The sequence below is a fragment of the Lactuca serriola genome, chromosome 4 (assembly GCF_051521515.1).
Source record: "Lactuca serriola cultivar US96UC23 chromosome 4, Lser_US96UC23_V15, whole genome shotgun sequence".
NCBI lineage: Eukaryota > Viridiplantae > Streptophyta > Magnoliopsida > Asterales > Asteraceae > Lactuca > Lactuca serriola.
In genome coordinates this window covers 195,909,888-195,927,907 of record NC_136411.1, presented here as the reverse complement: position 1 = coordinate 195,927,907, position 18,020 = coordinate 195,909,888, and positions in this window count along the sequence as shown.

The following is an 18,020-nucleotide window of genomic DNA, read 5'->3' as shown; positions in this document are numbered from 1 at the left end:
CAGGCTGCTGAGTATCCAACCTGCTGAGTCACCGAGCTGCTAAGTCATCCGAAGCCGTGGCACATCCGAGGAGTGACGCGTGTACAACTTAGTCCGAGCCTCGCAATGTCTGCCGCGTGTCCGACCTTCGCACCAGCTGTCCCCCTTCGCTCCTGCTTCGGGTCCGAACCTCGAACCTAGAATCCGGTCAACTTAGAAGCTGCCAGCGAGCCCTCACAGGTGCGACCCATGTGCGAGCCATGCGCAGCCACGTGCGTGATGGGTTTTAGCCATAAGAACTTTCCTATGTGCGCATGCAAAACCCTAATGCTTGGATCTAGGCTTTCTAATAAACATGCTTTGAATCCAAGTCTTCTAATGACTAATTAGGTTAAATAACAACATTGAAACAGATCTAGAATCATACCTTTGAGTTCCTTGTTGATCTTGAGGTCTTGGAGCTTCTAGAGTCACAAATGTCACTCCTCTAATGGCTTACAAACACCAATAGCAAAGAAGATGATTTAGGAGAGAGGAGAGGGGAGGAATTCGGCCAGGGTTCTCTTACTTTTGGAGATGTCCCGAATTCCCTATGCCATGGGGTCTATTTATACTTGTAGACTCCTTAAGGGTTACAACTTAAACCCTAATTGGATAACTTAGACTTTAAGTTAATCCATATCCGTTCCTTGATAACCCTTTGGACGATTTTGGCTTATCATAGCCCTAGAAATCGTCCAATCCTATATCAATAAGGATATACAGTCTAAAGTTTAACTATCAAACAATTGACAGTTTATACCCCTTTATTTAATTAATCTCTTTAAGTCACCAAATTAATTCTAATTAATTCTATGACTTATATTAATTATATTATTCATTATATTATTCTCATAATATATTAATAATATTTACTCTCTCTTAATAAATCATCCTATCAAGTTGCTATGGTGAAGGCAACCCAAAAGGACCATGCACAACCGGGTCAAATACTTGCCTAATATAGTTGCAGCCTTAGACACTATTCCAACAGTCTCCCACTTGGATAAGTCTAGTAACTATATTCACAAGTGCAATTCGGTTTGCAATCGTAGCTCTCAAAGACGCTGTCAAATCTGATCTAGTCAATCTTGTCCTTTAGATAAGGGAACGTACAGTCCTCTGTTAGATATCATGCTGACAATCCTATGGAATGGTTAGTCAAGCATTTAGGTTTCTCGATCTCTGATTTATTTGACATAGAACTTAATCGAACACATCAATTCAGTTCTGACCGGGCCCGACACATAAGTCAAATCAAATCATCGAGCGGCCGAGATATCGCTTTTACCTTCTTAGATAAATGTTACAGATAAACTTCGACTTATATGCATTCACTTATTCATTAACCAACTCTACACAACAATACGTTTTATAACACCAAGTTACTGATGCGTTTTCGTATTATCAATGTACAATCAATTAACAAATAACAAATCATATATCTAGGTTTTAAGACCATATGATATTATCGTCTTGCGATCACCTTTTATATCGTATTCCATAAGGTGATTCTAGCAAGCACGGGTTTATTCCAATGCTCAAAACTAGTTCATAAGCACTCATGAACGTTGCAGCAATCCTTTGCTATGTCTAACACCATTTAGACATTCTACACACCAATTCATGACAATCTTTATTCATATCTACTCCCAACATATGAACGATTGTGGACCATTTGAACAATTCGATTATTCCTAATAAACTCAATTATTCTGGAAGTCAAAACATGCAAAGTGAAACAATAGCTAAACAATTAACATAAGATAGTAACATTACTCATAAATAAAACTCCTTTATTTAATCATCAAATGTCAATCACATTTATCTATTACACGTTTCTAATACTATCTAATCTATGCTAATATCATCCTTCAGCCCAATACTCCTAGCATGCTGTAAGTGCTCAACCCTACTCAGTCCCTTCGTAAGCGGATCTGCTGGGTTATCTTCTGATGATATCCTCTTCACTACGAGTTGTCCTTCTTCTACACGATGTCTAATGAAGTGATACTTTCTGTCGATATGTCTTGATCTACCATGATCCCTCGGTTCCTTGGTCAAGGCAACCGCGCCTTTGTTATCACAGAAAATCTCCATTGGCTCCTTTATGGCAGGTACAACTCCAAGATCACCGATGAAGTTCTTTAGCCATATTGCCTCCTTCGACGCTTTGCTCGCTGCAATGTACTCTGATTCGCACGTTGAATCAGCTACGGTTTCCTGCTTGGAACTCTTCCATGTAACTGCTCCTCCATTTAGGGTAAAGACCCAGCCCGACTGCGAACGGTAGTTGTCCCTGTCGGTCTGAAAACTGGCGTCACTATACCCTCGCACCTTCAAGTCATCACTCCCTCCGAGGACTAAGAACCATTCCTTCGTCCTCCGAAGGTACTTAAGGATGTTTTTCACTGCAATCCAATGTGCTTTGCCAGGATTCCCTTGATATCTGCTAACCATGCTCAAAGCGAAGGCTACATCAGGGCGAGTACAAGTCATAGCGTACATGATTGAGCCAACTGCGGAAGCGTATGGTACTTGGCTCATTTCTGCTATCTCAGCTTCGGTACTCGGACTTTGAGTCTTACTCAATTTGGCATTACTTTGTATCGGTAGTTCTCCCTTCTTTGAGTTTTCCATACTAAAACGATTTAGTACCTTCTCTAAGTAAGTATTCTGACTAAGTCCAATTAGTCTCTTACTTCTTTCTCTTACTATCCTTATTCCCAAAATGTAAGAAGCCTCTCCGAGGTCCTTCATAGCGAAGCACTTCCCAAGCCATGACTTAACCTCCTGCAGAGTCGGGATGTCGTTTCCTATGAGTAATATGTCATCGACATATAGAACGAGGAAGCTTACTATACTCCCACTGGCTTTGACATATACACAAGATTCGTCTTCGCTTCGTATAAATCCAAACTCTTTGACTTTCTCATCGAAGCAAAGATTCCATCTGCGAGACGCTTGCTTAATTCCATAAATGGACTTCTCAAGCTTACACACTCTATTCGGATGCTTCGGATCCACAAACCCCTCTGGATGATCCATGTAAACATCCTCAGCCAACTTTCTGTTAAGGAAAGCGGTCTTGACATCCATTTGCCAAATCTCATAATCATGAAATGCAGCAATTGCTAGCATCACTCTAATAGATTTAATCTTCGCAACTGGTGAGAAGGTCTCATCATAGTCAACTCCGGGAGTTTGAGTAAAGCCCTTTGCAACCAATCGCACTTTATATGTGTGTACGTTTCCATCCATGTCGGTCTTCTTCTTGAAGATCCATTTGCACCCAACGGTCTTACGTCCGGGCACATAATTAACCAAATTCCAAACTTGGTTATCATACATGGATTGGATCTCGCTATCCATTGCCTCTTTCCACATTGCAGACTCCGGGCCTGCCATGGCTTCCTGATAGCTATTAGGTTCATCAAGGTTTACTAGTGTACCATCACTAATATACGTGTCCCCTTCGGTAGTAATATGAAAGCCATAAAACTGGGGATGAACTCTAACTCTATCGGAACGTCTAAGAGGTAAGGATTCGTCAATCGGTTCAACCGGAGTTTCCTCCTCGGGTTGAGTGCCAGCGGTAGAGGTTCCTTCATCTATCGACTCTTGAATCTCTTCAAGTTCGATTTGCCTCCCACTGTCTCCTTGGCTCATGAGTTCTCGCTCTCGGAAAACTCCTCTCCTCGCAACGAAGACAACATTGTCCTTCGGTCTATAGAAGAGATATCCAAAGGATGTCTGCAGGTAGCCGATGAAAATACATCGCTCACTTCGAGGTTCAAGCTTGTCGTGAGTATCTCGTCTTACGAAAGCCTCGCAACCCCAAACCTTGATATGTGCCAACGAGGGAGCTTTCCCTGTCCACATCTCGTGAGGTGTTTTGGCAACCTTCTTAGTAGGGACTCGGTTAAGGATATAGGCGGCAATCTCTAAGGCATACCCCCAAAAAAAGATAGGTAGAGAAGCACGACTCATCATAGAGCGAACCATATCCAATAAGGTTCGATTACGCCTTTCTGCCACACCATTCAACTGCGGTGTCCTAGGAGGCGTCAATTGTGAAACTATTCCACACTCCTTGAGATAATCGTGGAATTCAAGACTTAGGTACTCTCCTCCTCGATCGGATCGAAGCATCTTGATTTTCCTGCCCAATTGATTCTCCACTTCATTCTTGAATTCTTTGAACTTTTCAAAGGTGTCTGACTTTTGCTTGATTAAGTAGATATACCCATATCTACTATAGTCATCGGTAAAAGTCACATAGAAGCGGTTCCCATCCTTCGTGGTTGATCTAAATGGTCCACATACATCGGTATGTATTAGGTCCAATAGACCCTCGCCCCTTTGACATGTACTCGTGAAGGGTGACTTAGTCATCTTTCCAAGCAAACAAGACTCGCATGTGTCATCTTCCCTAAGGTCGAATGACTCCAACACTCCATCCTTTTGGAGTTGGGCTATGCGTTTCTTGTTGACATGTCCAAGACGACAATGCCACAAGGACGCTTTATCCATACTAGTGGAAGAATCAATATTCAAAACATCATTTCCTAAGTTATCAACAATCATAACGGTTTCATATATTCCATTACATGGTATAGCTTCAAAGTAAAAGACACCATTTAGATAAGCCAAAATAGAACCATTCTCATTATCAAAAGAAAATCTAAATCCTTGTCTATATAAACCATGAAATGAAATGATGTTTCTAGCCATTTCTGGCGAATAGCAACAATTGTTCAAATCCAAAACCAAACTATTCCTAAGCACTAAAGAATACACTCCAATCTTGGTCACAGGCGACGATCTTTTGTTCCCCATGATTAGATTGATCCTTCCTTGCTCCACATCCCTACTTCTTCTTAGTCCCTGCACATTAGAACAAATGTGATAACCACAACCGGTATCAAGAACCCAAGAAATAGCGTGATTAGAATCGTTAGATTTGATTGTGTATATACCTGCGAAAGATGGCTTGATCTTTCCCTCTTTGATTGCTTGAAGGTAATCTGGGCAGCTTCTCTTCCAATGTCCTATCTTGTGGCAGTGGTGGCACTCTGCCTCCTTTGGGTTAGAGCAGGGCTTAGCGGGATCAACTTTGGTCCCAGTAGAAGAGGCACCATCTCGGGCTTTCACCTTGCGATAGTTCTTCGATGAAGCTTTCCTCTTCTTTCCCTTTCCTTGACCAATAGCCAAGACAGGAGCAGCGGACGGATTGGGAGTAGGTGCAACAGACTTGTCCTTGAAGTTGCTCTCAGCGACCCTCAAGAGACCTTGGAGTTTGCTTAGGGTGACCTCTTCTTTGTTCATGTGGTAGGTCATCCTAAATTGGTTGTACATCGGAGGCAAAGAGTGAAGCACCATGTCGATCGCCAAGTCCTCACCGAAGTCAACATTTAACTTGCGAAGGCAGTCGACATACCTTTGCATCTTTTGCAGGTGCACGGTAAGAGATTCTCCATGACCCATCTTCGCGGAAATCATGTTGGTGAAAATCTCATAACGCTCTTGTCTCGCGTTTTGGTGGTATCTCTCCAATAAGTCTTGGTGCATCTCGTACGGGTACATGTCCTCGTAGGACTTTTGGAATTCGGAGTTCATGGTAGCGATCATGATGCAATGTACCTTCGTTGCATCTCGCTCATGAGTTTCAAAGGCGGTGATTTCGGCGGGAGTAGCGACTTCGGGGTTGATTTTCTCGAGCTTCTCATCGAGGACATACTCATTATCCTCATAGCGAGCAATCGTGCGAATGTATTTTATCCATTCGCTAAAGTTCGTTCCATCGAAGGTGACCTTTTGGCAAAGGCTCATCAACGTGAAAGAACTAGCAGCAGCGTTGTTTGCGTTCGACATCTACAATTAGAAAGGACAAAGATAGATTAGAATAAGAATCCCTAATTATCACCCAATAAGAAAAATTAGGGCTAGGATCCAACAATAACATTTATATACTAGAAAAGGGATGCCGTAATCTAACATGCAAATAAATTGAAGGTAAGTGAATGACGATTCACTAATTCTCCATCACAAAACTTAAACTATTAGTCCTAAGTGTTTTTGAGAATTCCTAGGTTCAGATGAGATTCATTGAAACTGTTCAATGGCATGTTTAAATCTCGATATGCCCCTCTTGTTTGTGACTGGGATGCCGAGGATCACAAAGCAGGTGTGAATTACCATGCAAATTCACATGGTGCCTTCATTGTAACGATCACCTATTCGATGTGCCGGTAAACCACACACGCTCCATCGAACTATGATAAACAATGAATCACCCTTTGCCACCTTCGCTTAGAACCAATTAGTGTGCCGGTAAACCACACACGCTCCACTAACTTCTTAGCAAGGTGCAAAGTGTAATTTCATGGGATTGCATCAATTCACTTTTCCTAAAGTAACTAGGATTGGGAAATTTTAAAAATATGTGTAGTTACTTTGTATTTCTTATTATACTTTTAATGAGAGGATGAGGTTGCCCTATCCTACCCGTTCGGCTAACGACCCTCCACCAATCAAGCAAGCGGTGGGTGTGAGTGTACACCCATTAAGCGCCATTTTATAGGCCGCAACCTTATACCCACCTTATAGATCGGCTTCGTGAATGAGGCCTACTAACGGTAAGACTAGCATTTAGTTATACATATATATATTATTCTAGTAATATCATATTAGTATAGGGGTGTATTTTAAAACTTTTAAAATCTAGGGTTTGAAATTTTAGTTGTCTAAATTAAAACTTTTAATCACAAATATAAATTTCCAAACTTGAGGGTAGGTTTTAAACATTTAAAACATGGAGGATCAAATAACAAATAATTCCAATTAACAATTAATATCCTAATTATCTATATTTGATTTTATTCAAGATAATTACCAAAATAATTAAAATAATTAATTAATTATCATATAAGGAAATTAAATATTTTATTAGTTGATAAATACCTTTAACTAGATCAAGATAATAGTCATATATATCAAAAAATCGGATTTAGATTGATCTATTATGATTAAGGTAAGTTTCCATAAGATAATTATGAAAAAATCCCGAATCTGGCCATTCCTGACGCCTGGACTCGCCGAGTGCACAAGGGGACTCGCCGAGTCAGGCCTACTCGCCGAGTCCACCTTGGGACTCGCCGAGTCAGTGACTCAGAAACCTAAAAATCGAATTTTGCAGGTTTGTTTCAGTTAATCAAGCAACAATTTAAAGAAAACCAAGCTAGGCTCTGATACCACTGATGGGTTTTAGCCATAAGAACTTTCCTATGTGCGCATGTAAAACCCTAATGCTTGGATCTAGGCTTTCTAATAAACATGCTTTGAATCCAAGTCTTCTAATGACTAATTAGGTTAAATAACAACATTAAAACAGATCTAGAATCATACCTTTGAGTTCCTTGTTGATCTTGATGTCTTGGAGCTTCTAGAGTCACAAATGTCACTCCTCTAATGGCTTACAAACACCAATAGCAAAGAAGATGATTTAGGAGAGAGGAGAGGGGAGGAATTCGGCCAGGGTTCTCTTACTTTTGGAGATGTCCCGAATTCCCTATTCCATGGGGTCTATTTATACTTGTAGACTCCTTAAGGGTTACAACTTAAACCCTAATTGGATAACTTAGACTTTAAGTTAATCCATATCCTTTCCTTGATAACCCTTTGGACGATTTTGGCTTATCATAGCCCTAGAAATCGTCCAATCCTATATCAATAAGGATTTACAGTCTAAAGTTTAACTATCAAACAATTGACAGTTTATACCCCTTTATTTAATTAATCTCTTTAAGTCACCAAATTAATTCTAATTAATTCTATGACTTATATTAATTATATTATTCATTATATTATTCTCATAATATATTAATAATATTTACTCTCTCTTAATAAATCATCCTATCAAGTTGCTATGGTGAAGGCAACCCAAAAGGACCATGCACAACCGGGTCAAATACTTGCCTAATATAGTTGCAGCCTTAGACACTATTCCAACAGTGCGAGCCACCCCTCTGCGAGCTTCGGATCTGCGACACGTGTCTTCCTCCTGACCATCCGATCAGTAGCCTCGCCCCTATAAATAGAAGGGTGCGAGACCTCCCGGGTAACTTTGAAATTTTGCCATATTTTACCCCTAAAACCATATTTCTTTCATCTTAGCATCTCGGAAAGCCCCGGTATCGATTTTAAAGCCCGGAATACTCCACGAAGTGCCCGTGAAGCCTGGAAAATTTATCTTTTCTGTTTCGAAGCCCGACTTTTGCAGAGCCCGGTTTCTCAATAAAACTCCCGGTTTTATTAGAAACGATCGTTTTAGGAAACAAATTGCTTCCCGATTATCATCAAATCATGTGAGTGTGTAGTTACTTTCAATTTACACATAGATATGAAGTGTTTACCTTGAGATACGTGTTATCTGTAAATATGTTAATTGTTTATTCGAGGTGACTGTTGAATTGATGTTTTATACAAGTTTTAAACTATATATGCTTTTTTTATCTACAAAATATGTTGGGTAGAACATGGGTAGATGAAATAGTTGATGTGTGTTAAAAAGGTGAGAGGCGTCGATGTTGTTGTTGTTGTTGTTGTTGTTTTTGTTTTAGTCATCTAGCAGAGTATAGATGATAACCACAAACTTTTCTAGACAGTCCAGTGGAACACTACCAGGTTCGCAACTTGTAGGTGTTGATGAATTAAATATTCATTGGCGTACTCCATCCCCCTCGTGGTTGCCTTAAGGACATGTATGGCTGAGGAAACCCCTTAGCAGTAGTGTCCATCCCGATGATAATCCTTAGGCTAGGTCCCTTGTGATATGTGTTTAGGGACGTAAAGTGAGGACAACGGGAATGGGTAATCAGGGTTATAGTGGATTGGTGAACTTAATAGTATATTATTGTGGGTTGAAAACCCTATATGCTCACCAGGCTCCCAAGCCTGACCACTCAGTTTTTATGATTACAGGTAGTGAACCCCGAGCATAGTCGGAGGACGACGAGAGATTTTTGGATTATAGGCCAGTAGTTGTAAATAATTGTTGAAAGGCTTATAATGTCTTGTTTATGCTTTTGATCTGTATCGGAACATAACATCCCGAGGTTTTGATATATATGGAAAATATATACCTTCTTAATGAAGGATTTTGATAAACTTTTATCATATGTTGTTTGGGGACCAATTCCGCAACAACTTTTAAAAAGATTTCTCTGATTTTATCTTAAAAAGCATAAACTAAATCGGTCTTTTCTGGCCGAGAAATTAGGGGATGTCACATTCGCTATCACTAATCCTTAGAAAACAAATTAACCCAAGTAGTGGCCAGTTGCCTAAATTAACGGATTTCCTAGTTATTGATTCAGGTTAAAAAAGACTTGTAATGGTTAATTAAATTAACCCTCCAATTATCCTCTTATTGATGTTCATCAAACAAGCTCACATATTAACTTACTATCTTCTTGTTAATTCTAGTTTCACGTTCGCTATTCCTAAACATACAACTATGTGGTCACAATAGATCATATGAAATTAATAACTAAGAGATGTTCATACAACTTAATTACTGATTTATTAACAGAAGAATAGTTATTGTTAACACATAAGGTTCTTTAACAAGCTTAATAAAACATAATCACCAATTAAAATTAATCCTAATCAAATAATCAATCCATGTTCACAAATTCATCTACCTAAACAGAAGTTATGAGTTTTAGCTCATGATTGCAGTAAACATAGGCTTAAAAACGAAATCAAAGTATGTAGACATGATTCAAATCAAAAGGTTATTAAGAATAAACCAAAATTGTCTTGATTCTCTTCACAATTGAATATAGGGTTGATTCCACAGCTCCTCACGACCTAATAGTACCTCTAATCGTTTATCAGCCTCCTAGGGTTCCAGAGAAGTCCCCATCTCGATCTCAAAGTCCCTATTTATAGTATTCTGAAAACAGAGGCCACTCATCGAGTCTATTGACCGACTCGCCGAGTCCCTCATTAAAAATCCATGTACGGCAAGTACTTCAAGATGTTTGCGAATCTTCGATGCGATCCGCCGAGTAATCGACCCTACTCGCCGAGTCCTTCTTGCTTTTTGGCATTTTTCTTCTTTGTTCACTTCCCAAGCTTCCAACTACTTCCCCTGCTTCCTTTCACTTCCGAGCTTCTCTTTTGGACTGAAAATACAATTTGAACAATGTTAAGTACCTTTTGTCCATATTATGCAATTAATTAGCCAATAAATGATAAAAATATATACTAAATATTGGGCTAAACATGCACATATCAAAATACCCCACACTTGACTTTTGCTTGCCCCCAAGCAAAACTGAAATTAAGCAGACTAATATTATATAAACAATCCCGATCCTACCCAGCCATTATACCTAGACCGCAACGCATGCATTTGTGTCTAAATAATTTTCATAAGGACCCCCCTTAATCCTAAATACTCACAATCCTCATAAACACTCGCCCACTTTTTCCGAACAATGCTCATTTTATGCATCCCTCCGAATCCATCCGTAGAGAACCTCCTAGTCTCAAGGTGTTTTTGGTTGAGCAACCCAATCATACATATTCTTAAAATTACAATTCTTCGTTACCACTATGGAGCTTTTTGGAATTCTTCACTTTCTTGATAATTTGAACTTTGATTTCTTCGAATTCTTCAAAATTTCCACATTTTTGATTTTCTTTGATTTTTGGGTATCTTCAACTTTTGAACTTTTGGAATTTTGATCTTTTGATTTGTACTTTAACTGCTCCAAAATTCTTACAACTTTGCTTGTAATTTTCTCTCTTTTTTGTTACATGTAAATCATTTTTTTTCACACAATACCTACATGTGTAAGCAGGGGCGCTCAACTTCAACCTTTGTTGATTAAGGATAATAATTTTCCTGGATACATTTCAAGTACGCAATGCTAAACTAATTGCATCCCTCAAACTAAGCGATGTTGTGTTTTTGTCCCATGATTTCACTAGAATAAAGGGGGCCACAAATGCATTATAACGTATATAGGCTCAACTAAACATTTGGGTCTTCATGCAATCATCAAAGATAACACTAGCATTCCTAATTGCTTTTTACCAAAGTTTCCTAATTTAGCCCTAGCAATTTTGATGCAAAAATTTCAAAAATTTCAAAATTTAACTAAATTTTTAACAAAATTTTAACTAATTTAACCAACCCCCTACCCCACACTTAGATTATTCAATGTCCCCATTGCATCTTATGCATGATAAAGAACATAGAAGTAAAGAGGGAATTGGAACAAACTCCCCTGGGGTAGTAGTGGCGAGGTTGATTTCCTTCTCTTGAGCTCCATCTTCAGCTGACTTTAGACATGGGAACGGCTCATCCATGTCTCGGGCATCAAATCTCATGAGGGTAGCTCCAAATATGTAGGAAAAATTCTCAAAAATCCTCAGGAATTGATTGCAAAGAAAATGCGGTCAAGTGATGTAACGAATAGCATCGAATCAGTAACCTTATAGGTGGAATTATGACCGAGTCGTTGAGTCAAATAGGCGACTCGCCGGGTACTATCGCAAAAAGTCAGAAATCATGAAAATATACTGGGACTCATCGAGTCTGGTAAATGCACTCGGCGAGTCCTTACTAGGTAAATAAAAATGGGATTCTGCTTTATATCCAGCTCTTAGTGGACTTCAATGCTTCAGTAATCATTCACTCAGTAACCAAACTCCTCATTTAGACTCAATACAACGTCCACTCTCACCAAAACTTGACTCTTTTCATTTTTACTTTCTCTAGACTCCTTTTGCTAGTATTCCCTAACTAAAATTCTGAAAAGAACCAAGGCAATCATACATCAAACACGTAATTTAAATCCTAAAAATTTAAAACAAGCCACACAAACAAATAAAAATTGTCTTAAAAACAAACACATAAAAGGATAAAAACTTCAATCTTCATCATCCGATTCTTCTTCCTCATCTTCCTCTCTAACTCCACTTCCACCAGCTTCGCCTCTCCGTGCATCCATAATCTCCTCACAAGTTGAAACACACGGAAATTGTCCCCCATCCACATGTTGAATATTTAAATGACTAAACAATTGGATGAAGGATTGGTTGGTAAAATTCGAACTCCATCCCATATCATCTAAATATCTCCTCCCCTCCTCATTTAACCATTACGGGGTTACATTGTCTTCAACCGGAATAACCGGTGGATCGTGGCGTGCTTGCTCGCGTCTTGGTTGAAACCTCCTTCCCGGATCCTTGGGTCAGAACACGGCATCGTCATGTGGGATAGCATAATGACCCCCTCCATAATCCTTAATAATGCGCACCCTGCAAAAAAGAATAAGATTAAAGGGAGGTGTCGGGATCACCGTCATCAAGTTCCATGCTCCCCATTCCATTAACCGATAAGACTTGGCTAGGCGGGTCACAAACATCCCGCCATTTATCATGGAAGTGTTTCGATCTTTCACCGCCCCATCCACTAAGTATGATGCCATGCAATAGGGAAGATTGCAGAAACTGTTGGGAGTAATAATACTCCATAAATAGAACACATCAAGGTTGGGCACCTTGTCATCATCCTTTCGAATGTTTATGGTATTGGAAATAAGGCGATGAATCAATCTATGGGTGGGTGATCGTATACTCCACTCTAGAGCCGATTTGCGAATATAAACTTTATTAGCAATGGTATTCCACCAAGTGAAACCCATAACTCCCTCGGGAAACTCCTTATGACAATGCTCAAGAAAAGTGCCAAAACCCGCAGTGGTGACCAATTGTTGGTCATATATACCAAGTCTACTGGCCAGCTCCACCATGTTGCATTGGCGGAATTCACTACCAAGACAAAAAGTAAAAACCCCCGGGTTATAGTAGTTGCCCCCTCCTCGGAAGTTGACAGTTGAGAAAACTCCCAACATAATTCCTTATACACCGGTTCTCGGACATGAAACAAACGGTTCCAACCATCACATATAATAGACAACCCATAATGCATAATCTCTTAACAAGGTACGGAGCCAAATCCTCTTCGTAACGAATCTTTCTCAGCCATTCACAGTCAATTGCATGTGATACACATACCTCCTTCTTCTTGATTTCAACCAACTTTTTCCTCTAGCGTTTCATTGTTGATTCCGACTCAATCCTTGGAAAATTTAACTAAGGATGGTCACCTTGGTTATTCCTGGAACTCTGGCCACCTCGGGAAAACATTTTCTGCATAAGACAAACAAATGCCATTCAGAAGAATAGGTAACCATTAAAATAAAGTTGTGTGACCTGCCCAGGGATTCACTCGGCGAGTCCATGAAAAGACTCGGCGAGTCCTTTGAACTGTTCGCATCGCATGTCTAATTATGGCAAAATCATCCAACAACATGCATACTTTCTTCTAAGGGTTCGTTTAAAGAGTACACATCAATAATCAATTTCCCTTATAACATCCTAATTAGATAAAAATCAAAAAGCGCTAGTCAAAATCAGAGTTGCGACCAAAATTAATCCATCATAATGCAGAATTCTAAGTTATGAAGATGAATAGTAGAAAAAATCATACCTTTTAGCAGTAACTGAAAGAAATCAAGGAAGAAAGTAAAATGCTTGAGAGAATTCTTGAGGGCACGTCGAGTAAGGGTTTGGTGGTGGTTATAGTGAAATGCTTTTACAATTGGGTTAAAAACCCTAATTTTTACAGAAATGTAAAATTTATTATTTTTTAGTAAATCGAACCGAGTCGACGAGTCGTTGTATAGACTCGGCGAGTCATATCGTGGATTCCATCCGTCTATGCGTAAGGACTCGCCGAATCTTTTTTTTTATCAGTTGAAAGCAAACATTTGTTTAAACATTTCTTTATTTAAAGTAATATGCCACTCCACACTTAGACCCTTAATTATTCTCAAGAAATCATTCAAGAATGAATTTAGAAAAATCCTAAATAAAACCTACAAAACGAAAACGAAAAAGAAAATAAAAGAAAACTCTTTCGACGGGTTGCCTCCCACTAAGCGCTTCTTTTTGAGGAGTCTTTAGCTGGACTCCACTCGCTCACGTTGTTGCCGCTTCTTCCACGAGGGCCTCCTACTTTAACTTTTGCAACTTATACTTCGTCTTGTAGCGATAGATTTTCCTTTTATAAGCCCTTTTTAAATCTTCCATCCGTTTCCTTGCAATACTTCCTTCAGCTTTACGCTTTACCCCTTTACCATGCTTTTGCTCCATTCCTCCCTCGCTTGTCTTGTTGTTCATTATAGAATCTGATGACTTGAAAGTCAACACTTCAAACATAGTAGAGACAATGGCACAAAGCTTGGTCCGTTTCCTTTCTTTTGGCACCCCTTCTTGATCTAACATGGGTGCTTCAGTTGAAGAGTGATGGTTGTCATTAGTCCAAGCTTTTAGATATCCTTATCTTCTAAATTTCCATTATCCTTTTCTCCCATAGTTGTTTCAAGAATTGCGAAATGGTCAATTCCAACACTGGAAAAGTCTTCAATAACTTCTCTTTCTTCAAAAAGGTCCTCAAAGCGATCAGGGGCACTAATGGGTTGCAGAGTAAAAGTTCCACCAGTTTGAACTATTTCGACTGGACTCGTCGAGTCATTAAACATGACTCGGCGAGTCAGTAAACCTTGAACAATTTTTTCACTTACTTGATCATCAGGTTCCTTGATCAGCCTCTCTATCTCTTCTAAATCACCAATGACATCAAAACTATCCCCCAAAGATAACATGAATTGATTTGGATTACTTTATTGTAAATATGCAAGTTCCTTCTCTAGTAAATCATCATCCAAGTCTAGCGGCAACACCTTCACTTTTCGCGACTCATTTTGCTTATCTTCTTGCTCATCTCAAAAAACCAGAGAATCATCTCCGACTCATAAAGTTAGTGTAGATTCGCGCATGTCTACCAAAGCACAAGTGGTATTTAAGAATGGTCTCCCAAGGATGATTGGCACTTTAAGATCCTCCTTCATGTCTACTATTATGAAGGCGACCGGAAAGATTAACTTATCAACTTTAATCAAAAGGTTTTCACACACTCCCATTGGATATATTATAGTTTTGTCGACCAAGTGGATCTTCATACAAATAGGCTTCGGGTTCAGGAGGTTCAACTTTCGGAAAAAGGAATAAGGCATAAGTTTAATACTTGCCCCCGAATCGGCCAATGCTCGAGTAGTCATTGTGTTGCCAAATTGGAAAGGCATGGTTATGGTTCCCGTATTACCCTTCTTTTCTGGTAGTTCATTCAGCAATACTTCACCAACTTCTTCCATGTTTTGTCTAGTAGAAAAGAGATTTTTAAGCAAAGTTGCATATTTAGGCGTTTGAAGTATCGTTTCCACAAATGGAATGTTCACTTGGAGGGTCTTCACATGCTCCATAAATCTTTGATACCGTTGAATCCGCTCATCGCGTATGACTCAGATCGGAAATGGAAAAGGGGGGTTGTATGGTTTTGAAAGAGAACTGTTTTTCGCTTTAACTCTCGGACTCGTCGAGTCCATGTAGTCGACTCGGCGAGTCGAGTCGGATTTGCTTGAATCGCCTTTATCCATTTCTTCTGCTTGCTCCTTATTGGGGTTCTTCTGGATAGAGGTCAAAGGGGTGAAGATTTTGTCAGAATCGGTGGCTATCACATTTATATGCGCCATTTTTGGATTTTGTTCGGTATTGCTAGGAAGTCCACCGAGTTTTCTTTGATTGATTTGTTGTGCCAGCTGACCTATCTGTTTTCAATGTTATGAATGGAGGCTTGCTGATTCCTAAATAAGTTTTGTTGGTCTTTCAACATTTCTTGATGATCTTTAAGCATTTCTCGTTGCTCCTTTAATTCATTATCGGTATCATTGTGCCTCTTCTCGGACGCAGATACAAACCTTGTGAACATCTCCTCCAAATCAACTCTTTTTTCAATAACTGGTTCCTCCTTTTGATATAAACTCCTCTCTCTTTGCTTGAACTTCTCCTATTTGCCTTTTTGTATTCGTCATACGGGAGTCATTCCTTCTTCGGTTTCCGCCAATTATCATCAAAATCTATCGCCACTTGAATAGAATACTTGAGCCTTCTTGTATCCATTCTCGTCCAAGTCACAATCCTTAGTGAGGTGAGGTCCATTACAATTCTCACATCCAACTCGAATAACATGCATTGTTTGATCCATCTTAGACATTCTCCGATCCAAGCTATCTAGTTTAGCCATCATTGCCGCCATGCTATCATTAACAGTGTTCACTACCCCCTACTTACTTCATTTCGTGAGTTGTGATACTCTCTAGAATGTTTAGAGAAGTCCTCAATTAATTCCTTGATCACTGGCAGTGCCTTCTTTGTGAGGGGTCCTTGCGAGTCAAGGAGCTGCCTAGTTGTAACGTTGACTCCATCATAGAAGATAGAGACTTCTTGTTGGCTATTAAGATCATGATGTGGGCAATTCCTTAGTAGAATTTTGTATCTCTCCTATGCCTCATAAAGGGAGTCTCCGGGTTGCTGTTCAAAGTTGGCAATAGCTTTCTTCAACTGGCTATTTTTGAAGGTGGGCAAAACTGGTCAATGAATTCTTCTTTCATCTTCGCCCATGTAGTGATGGATCCGGGAGGGAGTGACTTGAGCCAATCCTTTGCAGTACCCTTGAATGTAACTGGAAGCATACGAAGCAGCTGGATTTCACGAGGCGCATTTGGAACATTAAAGTAATCAGCTACATCATTGACTTCATCCAAGTGTTTATAAGCATCTTCGTCGTCTTTTCCGTAAAAGGGGATCTCCTTGAGTTGAGCAAGTATGTGACCCTTGAGCTCAAAAGTGACAATCACGGGAATTTAGGGTTGCACAAGTCCTGGGCCGGTATCATCTTGTATCCTCTTTTTCCATTCGCCCATGGGAACTTCATCGATGTTCGCCATGGTGTTATCAAAGCCACCTTCTAGATCGCCGTCTTCTCCAAATTTGCCTTCTTCCTTTTCGGACTCATTCACGGTGTCTTCCTTGACTGGGTCTTCGTCTGCCAAGGAAGAGGTGTTTGATGCTCCTGATTTGCTGCTCTTTTTCTTGCTGAAAACAGACTTTGGATTCTTCAAAGGCGAGTTCATTGAAGAAGCGGATTCTCGAACAGATTTTCCTTTGTTCTTCTTTACAGCGGACTCCGGGTCTTCAAATGGAGGAACCAAAGGCGTATTGGATCCTCAGGTCATGTAACAACTACAAACAAAGTAAGAAAATACGTAAAAAGAACAAAAAGATGATAAAAATAAAAAGTGAAAAACTGCGATGGACTCGCCGAGTAGGGTCGACTGCACTCGGCAAGTTCAAGGCAGAAATAGAAAAAAATTTAATTAAATTAATAAAACAAAAAATTATAAAATCTAATCCTAATAACTAGATTACCTACAAAAATAACTTTGTGCAAAATAAATCTCACACAAAGGATCGATAAAACTAGAAATTAATGCTAATTTTTGAACCGTTCCCCGACAACGACGCAAAAAACTTGATGTGTGTAAAAGCAACTAGTTTTAATCGTACTTTTAATTATAAAATTGACACACAAAGACAGTGGACCTATCAATTGTGGTGTAGCTAAATAAGTAGGGTATCGAACACAGGAAACGGAGAATTAGAACTAAAAACTAATATTATCTAAAAATAAGTAATTAACGAAGGGTTTTCTCTAGTTTTACAAGACTAGAAACTTAATTAGAATAGCTATCACTCAAATTAACTAACTAACAACTAAAACACGGAATTACCAACTAAATTCAATAATAAAGAGGACTTTTGTTTAGGTTCGACTCATATGTTCCCATGGACGATTTCAATGTAGCGGTATAATTCTTCATTGGCTACCGACTAAGATGATTAAATTCACGTTCGATATCACTAATCCTTAGAAAAGAAATTAACCCAAGCAGTGGCGAGTTGCCTAAATTAACGGATTTCCTAGTTATTGATTCGGGTTAAATAAGACTTGTAATGGTTAA